Source organism: Mastomys coucha, unplaced genomic scaffold (assembly GCF_008632895.1).
Source record: "Mastomys coucha isolate ucsf_1 unplaced genomic scaffold, UCSF_Mcou_1 pScaffold20, whole genome shotgun sequence".
In the NCBI taxonomy this organism is placed as follows: Eukaryota; Metazoa; Chordata; class Mammalia; order Rodentia; family Muridae; genus Mastomys; species Mastomys coucha.
The window spans coordinates 8,270,336-8,286,223 of NW_022196903.1; positions in this window are offsets into that span (position 1 = coordinate 8,270,336).

Below are 15,888 nucleotides of genomic sequence, written 5' to 3' on the forward strand. Positions count from 1 at the left end.
AAAGGTTTCACCCAGACCATGATCCCAAGGCCTGTGTGCTCCGCTGGCCAAGGCTGATGTTGACACCAGAGCGGTGACCATGGCAAGGTCAAGCTGAATCTGGCTTTTTCACTGAGTAGGGGTGGTTGAGTAGAGACTGACTAAACAAAGAAACACAGGACAGGGAAGGGAATGAGTGCCACACTGAAAATCCACTCAGCACAGATGCGAGAGCAAAGGCAGTAGTTTCCATTATCAGTCCCAGCTGCGATTTCTAAATATTTCCCCTCTGCTTGTTTATATTTTCCTATTTTAGCATTTTAAAACATCATTTCACCTTCTCCCGGCTTTGGTTTTTCTCTTGGTTAAAGCTCACGAAGCCGGATTTTTCTCATACAACATCTCAACTCTGCCATCTAGTGGAAGAGAACGATCAAGACAGTTTTCTTCCTTTTCTTTTCTTTTCTTTTCTTTTTTCTTTTTTTTTCCCCAGCGATCATTTCAGAAGTCAGACACCAGGCTGCTTTGGGTAGAGATGTCTCTTTTCATCACACTTCAAAGAACCTAGTCTTCAATTTCCCAAACTTGAGTAGTGCAACTGGAAATTTCATTTAATTGTCTCAGATGTATTCTAGATGAGCCCCTGTGTTGGCTGTGGTTATTATTTTGAACTTCGCAGAACTCTTGAAGAGTTGAGTATCTAAACCAGTTCTTGCTGTGGATCTGTGGCAGTTTAGGTGACTTGGGGAGAGAGACAAAGATTAAGGGTAGGGGTATTCTACGGGTACCTTCAAAGGGCACAGAGCTATTTACCCTGTAATTAGAAAGTTCCAATACGTTCTTAAGTTTCTGTATTAGGTTCAATAGAGCTGTGCTAAATGCCTTTGGAAGCAAAGAGAGCTCAGACATGTTACTGTGGAACAAACAATGCAGTATCCTGTATTGTTTATATCCCTCGTTCAGATTTTTGCGTGGTTGAATATATTAGTATAAACTGATATTGCTTATTTAAACTAGTGAATTTTATCTAAAATGTATAGCCTGAAGGTTATGCAAGTTCATTATAATTATAACAAAAGTTAAGAGATGCTTAAAGGCTCAATTAATCACCTATAATTGATCTCCAGAAACAATTTCTTTAGGTATAAGTTTAAATTTTTTTTAAGTTATACTACGATTACCATCACTCCTCCCCCACCTCCCGTCTTCCCTTTCCTCTCTGCAACACCTGCCATGAATCCCTTTTGTCTTAGCTAGGTTGTGATGAACACTAGGACCAAAGCAAGTTGGGGAGGAAAGGGTGGGTCTGTTTGGTTTATGCTTCCATATCACTCATCAAAGAAAGTCAGGACAAGAACTCAAACAAGGCAGGAAACTAGAGGCAGGACCTGATGCAGAGGCCATGGAAGGGTGCTACATACTTGCTTGCTCAGTCTTTTCTGATAGAACCCAGGACCACTGTCCAAAGGACAGCACCATACCCAATGGGATCTTTAACTACAAAGATGCCCTGCAGCCTTGGGTACAGCCTGATCTCATGAACATATGGAGGCATTTTCCTCATTGAGGTTCTCTCCTCTCAAATGGCTTTAGCTTATGCCAAGTTGACATAAGACTATCCAGCAAACCCTTGTTCTTTCTCAAATCCATAGCTCCCATTTTCTAATTGTTCATAGATACACCTATACATGCATATATATGTATATATGTAACTGAGAATTTTACATCCTGATCTGCAGGCAGCAGGCAGGAAGAGAGACAACTGGGCCTGGCTCAGGCCTTTGAAACTTCAGAACCCTCCCCCAGGGATCCCCATCCTCCAACAAAGCCACATCTCCTACTCTTCTCAAACTGCTCATCAGCTGGGATTAAGCATGCAAATATCGTCATCCAAATCACCATACCTGTGTATTTATATACATTTCAAAATGCATAAATGAATCCTTCTCAGTCTGTTTAATGTTTACTGTATGTAAATGATCTCACCATTGGCTACTTGGCATTAGATAGATTGCCATGACTACGGCTGCCCAGACAAAACTTGAACAATGATTATAATAACGGGGCATACTAGCATGGAGGGAGGGTTGTGTGGCCTCAGCCTCAGACAATGAATTATAGGCAACCAGGGAATGGCAAGAAGTGGCTTTTGAGTTCATATTTCTGTATCTCCCCTCAGCATCTAATCTCTTTGGGATGCAATGCTTTGTGATTTTAACCTGACATGATCCTGATCAGTTTTATTCTACTTTCATAATTACAAGATGAATACAATCCCTATATGACTCTGGAACACAAATTTCAGCGATAGTAAAATATTTTATAATTATGGGTAAGCTTCTCTAACTTCAGAAAGTAGCTTTTAAAAAAGTATTTTATAATATTGTCACCTTGAACTCTTGACATGCATAAGGAGAATGGCTTATTTCACAAGGACAAATTACCTTGAAATTCAAGACTAACAAGGATTTTGTTTTAAATGACAAAGTTATCTTCTATGAGTTTGGAATGATTGCTTGTGTTCAGGATGCTTGTGGGATCCTGTGGGGAGAGCCTTCGCTCTCACCCTTGGTGACACGGTCATTTCCATCTGACTGAGGGAACATGCCAAGAATGTCTCCTGGGATAATAAGCTGCCTGTCTTTCATTATTAACAGTTGCTTTGTGTTTACTAGAAATTGCATTTTGAGTCATTATTTGAACATCTTTTTCTCATGGCATTTCTCTGTGTTGATTTATTAGAGTTGTTTACTCTGACAGTCCTATTAGTCATTCCGCACAGTGTGTCTTCTGCCAGCCATGTTCCCAGTGTGCTCTGTGTGCTGTGTTTGGTTTATGACTTTTAAGTTTTCTGTGGGGTAAGATGCGTCAGGGTTTGCTTTACTCTCCATTTTCAGCTTTCATGTTCAGAAATATCCCTGTCAGCGTGCACCTTCATCTCTGACTCTTGCTTATGCTTTTCTGTTTCCGTTTCAATAGAGGCCAAACCTTTTCATACCTTTCTGAAGATATCCTTCAGAAATGGAAATCATTTTTGTTCTCTTATTAACTTGCTTCCTGGTGTAATTTTTACACCTCGCCTTTGAGAAAAGAGAAACAACATTGTGCACAGACAATAATTAGCAAATATCTCCTTTCAGTTGTAGAAGTTATTATTGGTTTATTTCTAGTATTGCGAAGGCTTTTTACCTTCTTATTCTATTTTTGTTAAATTTCTGTTGTGACCATGGAGGGATAGTGGAGGGTGAATTCCTTGATAAATAGCATCTAAGACATGCACCTATTTATATCTTTGATCCATTAAGGGCTAGGAAAGAGAGAGATGAGGGGGAAGGCTGGAAGTTGAGGAAATTAAGATGAGCTGACAAGGTTGTGCCTGATTCTGACACATAAAGGCTGGTGTCCCTAGGGAAACCAGGGATCAAGTTAATTTTTTAGACAGCTCGACTGTGGATATTGAACCAAGGAAGCTTAGAGGGGCTGAACAGCTGGGAATTTGATCATTTAAATATTTCTCTTGGGTTGGAGACTTGGCTTGGGAGGGGTGTGGTGAAGTGTTTGTGGAAGTGTGAGAACCTCAGTTCAAATCCGGAGAACTCATGAAAAAGTTACATAGTAGCATTTGTGTTGTAACACTAGACCTCCAAAGGGAAAATGGGGGCAGACAGGAGAGTTCATAGAGGCTCCTGGACCAGCCACTGTGACATGTGATAAACAGAAAACCAGAAAACCAGATCTTGTCTCAAACAAGATAGAAGATGAGGACCATCACTGCCCTCCACATGTATACCATGGTACATGCAAGCTTGCATTCACACCTACAAGTGTACATACAAATAAGCAAGTTGCTCAGCAACTACTAAACCATAGTGTCTCCTGTGACTTCAACCTCTACTTGTTGAAGTGTCAGATAAATGAAATAGATAGAGCAGTGTGGCTTGTCAAGCTTATGTCCATGGGGAAAGTGCAAGAATACAGTCAGAGTTTGTTCCAGACTATATTTATATGTTACTGTTCTTAACAGCAGAGTTTATTCGAGGTCTATTAATATAGTACTTAGAGCTGAATTGCTCTGAGACTATTTTTTTTAGTTGCAATTAGACAAATGATTTATTTATAGTTTGAATCTACTATCCAACTATTGCCAGATATTTAGCAAACCTTAAGTGAGATTGGTGTTTATTTTATTTATTTATTTTTATTTATTCTTCTCTTATATATTACATGCAAACAGCAGTTTCCCCTCATTCCTTTCCTCCCAATGCCTAACCTCCCCATCTCCCTTTTCCCCCAGATCTACTCACTCTTCTTTGGTTTCCTTTCAGATAAGGGCAGGCCTCCTAGGGATATCAACCAAATATAGCATATCAAGTTATAATAAAACTAGATACCTCCCATCATATTAAAGCTGAACAAAACACCGTCAGTCCTACCGTTAGGAATCCCACAAGAACAACAAGCTACACAGTCATAACTTGTATGCAGACGACCTATATCAGACACACACAAGCTCCCTGACTGTTAGTTCAGTCCCAATGAGCCCCTGTGAGCCTAGGTTAATTGATTCTGTGGGCCATTTTCTTGTGGTATCCTTGTTCCCTCTGGCTCCTACAATTCTTTCTCTTCCTCTTCAGCATGATTTCCCAAGCTCCACCTACTGTTTGGGTGTGGGTCTCTGCATCTGCTCCCATCAGTTGCTGGATGAGGCCTCTTTTATGATTATGCTAGGATCCAGTCTATGAGAATATTATTAGGAATCCTTTCATTGACCTTGTTTTCCCCCTTCAGGTTTTTGGGCTATTCAGCCTCTGGTCAGGTATGAGCTCCCTCTTGTGGCATCTTCTTCTCAAATTGGACCACTCAGTGGTTGGCCACTTTCACAAGTTCTGGAAGCACATCTTCCTGGAAGGATAGATTGTGGGTTGAAGGCTTTGTGGCCGGGTTGGAGTCCCAATCACTCTACCAGAAGTCTTGCCTGGTTACAGAAGGTGGCTGGTTCCAGCCCCTAACCCATTATTACTAGGAGTGTTAGCCAGGGTAACTTTCATAGATTCCAAGGAGTTTCCATTGCCCCAGCTTTCTATCTTGCTACTGAATTGTCCCCCAGTTCCAGTTTTCCCTCCTAGTACTTGCTTCCTCCCCTGGCCTCACCTGATCCTTCCTATTCGTATCCCCACCTGTCTGTCAGAAGAACAGGTAGGAGGCCAATCTGCCCTCAGAACCTTCCGGTGCCTGCCATTCCAATCTGAAAAACCCAAGCCACTGACACCCCTTCTGGCTCACTGCCTGCCTGGCTGCCATTTTCCTGCCTCTACTTGATAGATATCCACTGCTTGGGTGCAGACCATACCAATCAGAAGAAAAGTGACACTCTGCTGCAGGAAAGGCCATGATAACTACCAGAAGTCCAGCCCCCTATTCTGAAGAAGACTCACTGTTGGACCAAAGGTCACACTGACTGCCAGAAATATAAATGACAAAGACCAGAAGACCATAGTGGAAACAAACCAAGGAATAAACACCTATCCAACAAGGACAAATGCACCTCTGTCTATAGTCATCTCAAACCCAGATGCCTACATAATCAACAATGTCTGGTATAAGATGGCACTACCAGAGGCCAGCTATCCTACTACAACAAGCCCTAAAGATTCAAACACAGCTGAAGAACAAAAGCAAGCTAGCTAGCTAGCTAGCTAACTAACTAACTAACTAACTAACTAACTAACCAAGCCCCTCCCCCCAAATAACCTACTTTAAAACCAACTTTAGGAAGATGATAGAGGTCCTTAGGGAAGAAATAAAGAAATCCCTTGAAGAAATCCAGGAAAACTCAAACAAACAATGAGAGGAAATGGGTCAATTTGTTAAAGAAAGCCAAGAAAGAAATAAATGGGGGAAGGAAATGAATAAAACTCTTCAGGACCCAGAAATGGAAATAGAATCAATAAACAAAACACAAGCAGAGGGAATCCTGGAGATAGAAAATCGAGGTAAACAAACATGAACGACAGAGATTTGTGTTTCTTGCAGTATAATTTAATAATGTCGGTTCTTATACAAAGCTGTAAAGTGCAGAAATAAATTTCCTCCTTCTTGTTATTGTTCAAAGTAAGAAACTGTGTTTCCCCATGTTCCCCTACCATGCTGATTCAACCCTCCTGGACTTCCTGGTACCCAGTGCTTTCCTTTGTGCCTTCTTAAATCTGTCAGGAGAACCAAACCAAGCCTCAGAATTCCAGTTGAAAAATCAGTTTGCTGCTTTCATTTTCAAAGTTAGGTATTATTTGGAAAGAATAGCAAAAGGCATGTGGACATTTGATGTGCCCATTCCTTGTATTTAACTAATGTTGATATTTTCTCATTTTGCTCAAGACCTTTATGTAACTGAGTCATTTTGCTAGCCCATTGTAGATTTTTTTTCATAGCATGCCCATGAACACAATTGACAGAAACTGAATTTACAGCTAAGACTTTCTGAGGTTGAGGTCTTATCCATTGTTGTCCATTGTTGGACAAGCTCAATGGTCTATTGTTAAGTCATAAATTCATTAGAACTGTGCACAAAGCAGACCCCTCATTTTGCACTCAATGTGTCTGCAGCTCCTAGAGCACCAACAAAGGCAGCATGCAGTCTTATTACGAAGACCCCAAATGGAGCCTCTTGTTTCTCATTTAAGTCAATTGCACGTTCTCCTGTCAGGTTTGCTAGGCATAACAGGCTTGGCAAATTTACCTTCAGAACCATTTAGAGTAATTTGCGATGGAGACTGGAGGCACTTCAGTTGCCTGACAGCTGCTCCACAGTCAATCATGATGGCTGAGGTAAATTAATGTCTTGGCTCTTTCTCTTGAGAAACATCTATGCAAACAACCTTGACTGAGAGAAATGCAACTATGCTCAGTAATACTTTTGAAAGCTGAAGGACTTTTTATTTGTTTGTTTGTTTGGTTGTTTTTTTCCCTTTTCTTTTAATTTTTAGATATACTAAAGCTATGGGCAGGTTCTTCATTTGACCGCTGACCTCGGCCAGAAATGTCAAACCGCTTAGCTATGATCATGGTTGAGTTGGGAGCATGTCTGTGTGCTCAGGGAGCCAACACTTTTAGCCCTACATCTTCCGAGAATGAATGAGGAATTGGGATAGGGTAATGTATCTCAAACTACAAGTAGAAGCAGAAGCACACCTCTTCTCTGAGCTGATAACACAGAAACAGAAGCCAAACTCCGACAAAGAACTGACCTCCCAATCAGGTAAAATTATTTAAAAATCATACTTTTAGGCCGGGCGTGGTGGCGCACGTCTTTAATCCCAGCACTTGGGAGGCAGAGGCAGGCGGATTTCTGAGTTCGAGGCCAGCCTGGTCTACAGAGTGAGTTCCAGGACAGCCAGGACTACACAGAGAAACCCTGTCTCGAAAAACCAAAAAAAAAAAAAAAAAAAAAAAAAAAAAAAAAAAAAATCATACTTTTTTGTGCTAACAACAAAATGAACTAAATATAAAACATCATAATTACATATAAATATATTAAAATTGATCATTTTAAAGAAATAAAATGTATATTTTCAGTTCCACCTATTTATCTTCAAATTTCATGGTATTATTTTTCTTTATAGGAGAGTAATATTCCACTGTGTGCCACATTGGAATATTATTGTTCATTCATCTGTTGATGGACACCTAAGTTGATTCTATTTCCTAGCTAGTGTGAATAGGGCAGAAAGCCACAGAGATGGATGTGGACATCTGTACTAGGATATAAAGTCCGTGGGTTCATGCCCGAGGGTAGCATAGCTGGGTGGTAGCAGTTATATTTCTAGGTTTGTTTGCTTGCTTTTGTTGTTGAGAAATCTCCAGGTTGACTTCCATGATAACTGCGCTAGCTCCCACCAACGACATAAAAGAGTTCTCATTTTCCCACATCCATACCAACCTTTATTGTGATTTGTATTCCTATTGATAATTATTCTGATGACTGTGGTGAAGTGATGGGGAGTTTTGTTTTGTTTTGTTTGAGACAAGATCTCATTTATCCCACAGTGGCCTTGAACTTCCTATGTAATCAACCTCGATGGTGTTGGGGTTCCTGGGATGCTGGGGTTCCTGGGATGCACTATTGTACCTGGGGCTGAGGAGATAAGGAGGAGTTTTATGAAATTCTGTCTTCTGGGCATGGCATGACTCTCATACTCCTGAACTCAAAACAGTTGATGTTATCTTCATAAAACCTACACATGATCAAGCTAGGCAAAACTTTAGCATAGATGGGGTGGATAATTCCAAGTGCCACCCTCAGTGAGGAGCTATTAGCTATGGACAGTTGTTGGAGAAAAGAAAAATCATTGCTGGAAAATGTAGCTCCTGTTCAGTAGATGGTCCCAGACCCACATATATATGGGAATCACTATAGATAGGTGGGTGGGGGATCTTCTTGGAGGCAAGGTTCTTATTAAAGAGAAAGTTCTGTTTCATAACCTAAAAAGTGCAAATTGAGAAGCAAAAGATGAAAAGAAATATGGTACACATGAGTCTGTGATAAGAAAATGAGAAAAATAACTTCCCATGAAGAAATAAGTACTTTGCATTCTATGAAGCACCATTCCTAAAGGTGGTGCCTATAGACCTTCACTGCTAAGCCCATTAAGGCACAGAGTGAGAAGTTCATGCTCTATGTTAGAAAATCTCCAAGTTGCTTGTGACTCATTCTCAAACTGGCTTCCAAACTTTACATTGAAAATAGCCTAGCACTGTTTGCTAGCACAGTAAATTGTAAATCCTCCTGGGATGTGTATAGCTAATGGAAAAGTTAGCGGGTGTTAACTTGGCCACGGAGTTTAAAGTGTAAGCTGATGGCAGCTAATAAGAGCTATTCCTTCCTGGCCTAATACCACTGAGCTAAAAGTTACAAATCACACAATAAATGCATTTAAGTATGATTTTTTTTCTGTCCTGGATACATTTTGAGTTCTAGGTCACATAAGCAACTGTTATCTGACTACAGGTTAAACCATGTAATATTAAGGTCAAATTGTGCCTCCTTGATTGTCCCACGTCTTATGTCATACTGGCGTGAAGTCAATGTTGTACCTATCCAATAACAACTATGAACACATGGGTTCTGGGGCTTCAGTTCATTCTCTTCTCCAGATGTTTCTACCATGCCTTCCAAGACAGAGATTTTTATTCTTATTTTATTAGGAATATAACTTTCTAGCTCTGCCTTCCACCCGATTGCTTTATCCTGATATTCTGGGTATCTCTTCCTGTATTTCTACTAAATTGTTTCCTTTCTGTGTAAGTCTTTAAATTGCTTTATAAACAAGATCAAGAGTCTGCAAAAGGGGAACCTGTGACAATTACAGCAATCACAAAATATTTACAGCACTTTTATACCTACATTTTATATTTTCATGTCTACACATATAAAACCTATAGTTTAACTGACTTCAAATCCAAGATTATTTAGCTGTTTTTAAAAAATAAGAACCAAGACAGAAAATCAATGGTCTCTTATAGCCCTTTATAAATAAACTATTACTCTATACTTTTCCACTTTGGAATTTGAAACATATTTAGAATTCTAGCAGCTTTGTAGTAGAGCATATTTTATACATAAACAGAATGGAAAAACATATTTGAATCTGTGAAACCTGTAAATGTGTTATTTTACATGGCAAACGAGGGCTTTACAGATATAATTAAATAGGTCTATGGAAACATTGGTCCTGGGTATTCAGTTCATACTCATTTCATGATGTTTCTGTTCTGTCTGACAATTACATATTACATATATGGCAATAGATGGTAATTGGGTATGAGGAGATTATTCGTTATTTTCTATGTTGGCCCAGTATGTTGGCCACAAAGGGTGGCAGATATGTAAGGATGAGGGTTAGTGGTAAGATTGACACTGGAACCAAATGGTTTGAATAAAGAAGGGAAGACAGAGAAAAAGGACTCCTAGAAGTAAACAGGCAAATAAAGATTCTGTCTGATGCTCCCAGAGGAAGGCTGGACTGCCTTCCTCATACCCTGATTTTAGACTTCTGATCCTCGGGGCTATGGGAGAAAAACAAACAAATAAAAAACAAAAAATAAACAACAAGACAAAAAAGGTATGACCTTTTGAGCTTCTGGCTTGTATCAATCTGTTTTGGCAGTATTAGGATACTAAAATAATTGGGGGGGGGGTGTTACCTTTTTCACTTCCTTCCATTTAGAGCACATTTGTCAGGCAAAAGAATAAAAATGTCCATTTACTTATGATGGCATCTTCTGTTTCCTATGCAGTTTTGGTTCTGGAATCATCACTAGAACCATTGAGAGAATGAACAGGATAGACATACAAATACAGGCACCATAAAGCCTGGATTACTCCAGGCTCTACTACAGAAACCTGGCATCTCAACACGTTTCTTGGTACAGCACTGGGGAAGGAGTTAGTCTGGGTCTGTTTAGCAAACAGTCATATGAGTGGCTTCTCCTATCTCTGTGAACCTATCTTGGTGCTTTACGCTGGAGAAGCTTCAAGGCATGATACTGGCTTCTGCTGGGAGGCTGATCCTCTGGTCTTCTTCAATAGAGACACTTTTTAGCCAGAGTGTGGGATTCAAACCTCTGCAGGGATTAATTGTAGGAACATCAAAGGGTAGACAAGTCTCATGTGTCATATTATATAGATGCTATGGGGGGCCATTCTGGATATCTGCATATCTGGAGCCCAGAACTCCAGCTTCCTAGGCAACCTTGGGAAGTTGTATACCTTTCCCTTGATTTCTTGACATTTGACAGACTTCCTTTGGCCTTTCACCCACTAGATAGGGGTGGAAAGGAATCTGTCTGGATTTACCTCTCCTGGCTTTGGCCTTGACTTCTAGCTCATCCGTGGATAAATAAAGCACAAGCAGCCAGAAGTGCAGAGGTGTCTGTCATCCCAGAGTTACATAATCAAACTCAAATCTGCACTCCCTGTAAGCTGAGGAGCAGCAGCAGGTGCATAGTGAGACTGTGACAGGTAAAGAAGGTGAGGAGCTTCTAAACCCCATGAGATATTAGCCAACACCCAGGGAATGGAACAGAAGCAAAGCTCATACTTAAGGGGTGGGTTTCCCAAAAAAAGGTTCATTTTGACAGGCTACTGAAAGCTTAAGTATGGCCTATGGTGTGAACTGGAAAGCACCATTATTTGGGGCTTTGGGATGTGGCTTTTCATTAGGAAACATACCTATTATACTGACAACTATATATATTTTTACATTGGAAAGTTGTCATCCACAACCACAGCAGTGAAACTCTGTGTCATGTTCAGATCTATTTTTAGAGACAGCAAGAAAAACACCTGCTGGGCTGCCTTGTGTAGCAAATTGAGGTATATTCTGTACAATTTCTGTCTACAATGTACATGACATTCTCTGAAACTTCCTGGATGCAGCTGCCCTTCCACCTGACTTCAGGTACTTGAAGTTCAACATTGTATAATAAGTAACTTGCTTGGAGCTACCTAACATTATCCATCACATACTTCAATACTAAAACCCCCAGGGATTTGTTACTGTCTTAAGGAGACTTAATAAACTTGAGACACTTGTTTATGTGTGCATGTGTTGTGTGTTTGTGTATGTGTGTATGCATGTGTTGTGTGTGTTTCTGCTTAAACAATTTTATTTTAAAAGAACTTTATTTCCTAGGAATCAAACTATGATAGCAGTAAATGTGTGGATAATCTGTAGTGTTCACTTAGTCATTTTGATTTTGACAAAGATTAGGTAAAGGTATTAATAATTAGGATAATTACAAAGCATTAGCTATCTTTTAGGGATAGTTGAGGTAAAATAAATGATTATGTTCCCCTAAATTTTTTTAATCTTAAATTCTATCTATCATCTATCTATTTATCATTTCTCTCTCTCTCTTTCTCTCTCTCTCTCTTTCTCTATCTATCTATCATCTATCATCTACCTCTCCATTATCTATCAACCAACCAATTGTCTATGACTATCTAAGTATTTATACTCTATCATCTATCTATCTCTATCATCAATTATCTATCTATCCATAAATTATCTATCTATCTATCTATCTATCTATCTATCTATCTATCTATCTATCAATCTATCATGTCTCTCCATCCTTATCAATCAACCAACTTACCTATCATTATGTATCTATCAATCTATGTATTTATACTCTATTATCTATCTATCTATCAATTTCTCATCTATCTATCCTTCATTGTGCATGTGTGTGTACTTGTGCATCTTGTTGAACATGTTCAAGTAAGATAACTACTTGTAGGAGCTGGGTTTCTCCTTCTGCCATATGGGTTCCAAGGACTGAACTTGGGTTCTCAGATTTGACATTAAGTGACTTTCTCTGATGAATCATCTCATATGCTTTCCATTTTCTTTAAAAATAATAAAGCATGACATTTCCCCCTTTCTTTGGGGGAAATGGGCATTAACATTTCTGAATATAGATAATATCTTATATTCATAATATATTTTGCATTTAATCATTAAAGGGAAATTTTAAAAAGTGCAAATAATTCAAACCAGATGTAGTTTAATATTGGAATGTACAGAACCATTGCAGCTGGCCTATCTCATATAAGATGTTGAAGTCATTCACTGAGGAGGGAGGCGGGGAGGACTACCTATACACATTAGAGCTAATCACAGTTCTCTAAGTTACTCTTCAGAGCTGTGACTCTAAATGTCACAATGCTACATGTTGACAACAAACAGCACCAGCTGTTGGATAGATGGATATCAGTATGTGAGCAGGAGGTCAAACTCCGATGTCTGATGTTAGCTTCTAGAAAGGCTATGTGCTTTAGCTTAGGTGACCTCACAGGATCGACATAATCAGTGTAAATATACAGATAAGGCTCAAAGAAAGAAAATACAGCTTCTTGTTCCTCCTTAATTCTTCTCAAAGTCCACCTGAGTTTGGTTACTGTGGTCCATGTAGAATGAAGGATTCTCTACATGTGAGGGGATCATACAAAGAGCACACAGCTTTCATTCAACATGGTTGCTGCTGCACTAAAATGACACAGGAAGGCTTCCTTGTTGGACACTAGTTTGTACTCTCATTTTTATTGACTTTTCCACCAAATTTATAATTGAATGGGCACAGGTTTACCTGAATATTTCTGTGGCTTTTTTTTGTTTGTTTGTTTTTGTTTTTCAAGACAGGGTTTCTCTGTGTAGCCCTGGCTGTCCTGCAACTCACTCTGTAGACCAGGCTGGTCTCGAACTCAGAAATCTGCCTGCCTCTACCTCCCAAGAGCTTGGATTAAAGGTGTGTGCCACCACTGCCCAGTGTGACTTCTTGTTTTTGACTTCAGCTAGCTCAAGAGAGCACCAAACCAACAGGATCTGAGATCATTTTTGTTTGTTATTGTTTTGTTTTTTGTTTTTGTTTATTTTTTGCTTGTTTTTGTTTGTTTTGCTTCTGCCATTTATTCTTTGTGCCAGATTTTTTATATCTCCAAAATATAATTTTCTCTTTTTCTGAGATATAACTATACATTTCAGGCTATTTTTTAGCAAGGTATTGTTATAAATGTAGTCCCTTAGATGCAATATAGGTGTATTCAAAACATAAAAGCCACAGTGCTGTGGGTTGGACACTTGTCTAGCATGGGTGAGGGCCCAGGCTCAATCCATACCAGGTCCTGCCTTCAGAACTAAATAAAATAGGTCCAAGAACTTAGATTTCTGATGATGTAAACGAGTCAGTTTTCCAATCAATCCTGCAGTGGTCTTGTCTTTCTGCTTTGTACCATAGAACACAGTTACCACTTAATGAACTTGAGTGAGAATGACTTAAGGCTAAAAACAAGAGTGCAGACTGGGTTAACTACTTTATCACTGGGTACCTTGTCAATGTTCCCCCAGAGCAAGCTTGACTAATGTACACAAGCTATTATATCTTCTATGTTGAGCTCCATCTCTAGGTGGTTTTTCTGTTGTTGTTAAGCATGTCTTTTTCCTATTTCTATTTAAGCATAAGTTTTATTGTTCTGTCAGTGGAGAAAAACTCTGGGTGATGTACTGAGTGCTATTTGGCACATCTTAGACACTTCTACTCCAGTGTTAATTAAACTCTAGAACTTTAAGTCTTTCTTGATAGATTCTATTTTATAACCCCTTAATTTGGAGTGAGAGCAGCTAATTATATTCTCATCTAATTGCTCCTTTTTCTCCCTCTATGTTAAATTATTATTACTTTGAAATTTTCGTACTTCAAAACTTGGGAATAAATTATTGCCTTAGTGTAATGTCTTGCTACTGGGAAGCTATTCCAGATAGCTTCTGTTACCCAGTTCAAAAACCACGTAGTATCACATAGTAATTAAATTAGCAGTGGACAGTGTATGGTGTCACATGCTGTAATCCTAGCACCTGAGAAACTGAGACAGGAGGATCACACTGTTAAAGTTAGCCTGCCTGGTGAGACTCCTTTTCTAAATCCATTTGATGGAGGAGAGTGGGGATGAAAGGAAGGAAGGAAGGAAGGAACGAAGGAAGGAAGGAAGGAAGGAAGGAACGAAGGAACGAAAGTCCTGGTGTGACCATACTAACCTCTGTGGAGGCATTATCTTATCATTCTTTCTACACTTGCCATTTTTTATCTTTGTTCTCATCTCATTTTTATATCTTCCAGATCAGTGAAATAGATTCCAGTCTCCAGGGCTGCTGAATAATTTTCAGCTTGTAGCTCTATAAGATCAATCACTATGATATAATATTAATGTTCCCCAAGCAATGTAGATAAGTCTCTGTTTAGCAGGATATCAGACCAATAGTTATATTTATAGAACGTATTAAGTGCATGCATAGTATTTCATTTGTAATTTTGTAAAAAGAGAAGGGGTCTCATTGTTTTCTGCCTTTGTAGAAGAGAAACCATATATTATGCAAGGGGAACAGGGCTATGCTTTTAGGAGGAGACTGTACCTGAACCCTGCCCTCTCTCTAAGTTTCCTTGTATGTTCCACTCTGCTATGAGGCTACTCTGAAATCTGTTTTACCATGTCCACTGTTTAGTATCCTGGGTTGAAGTGGAAACTTAAGATTTCTTTGCAAGGTTCGTTGTTTCAAATGATGTTTTGCTGAAGCAGACTCTGGAAAGAATGTTTTCCTGAAGCAGACACAGGTAAAAGGAGGGTATAGCAAATACCTGAAAGGAGGCCAGAGATACTGAGCATTGGTTTGGTTTGCTCTGCCTTGCTATTTTCTTCACTAACCACTCACATATCTTGGTTTGCCTTACATATCATTGTTGAGCTCAACTTGTAGTAATGATACCATTGTGAGAAACTCACCCGAAACCTGCTTGTGAGGTTCTTTCCTCAGCTTGCAGTGTCTGCAGCCTCAGACCAGTTGGTATGCCTTGCTGTTTCTTCAGAATTGAGCTACAGTTGCTGGTTCCTGCCAGGTGTCTGCCTGCCTAAAGGACTGTACTACAGCTGCTGAGTCATATTTGCTGTTTGCTACGGGACTGAACTGCTGAGAAAGATCGAGCTCATCTCCAAAGAACTTCCCACATATCCTTATAACTTTTCTCTTCCACTACCTCTGCTGGGTGGTAGACTACAGGAGAGGTTGGATAACCCTATCAAAAAATGGGGAACAGAGCTAAACAGAGAATTCTCAACTGAGGAAACTCAAACGGCAAGAAGCACCTAAAAAATGTTCAACATCCTTAGTCATCAGGGAAATGCAAATCAAAACAACCCTGAGATTCTACCTCACACCAGTCAGAATGGCTAAGATTAGAAACTCAGGTGACAGCAGATGCTGGCAAGAATGTGGAGAAAGAAGAACACTCCTCCACTGCTGGTGGGATTGCAAGCTGGTATAAATACTCTGGACATGAGTCTGGCAGTTCCTCAGAAAA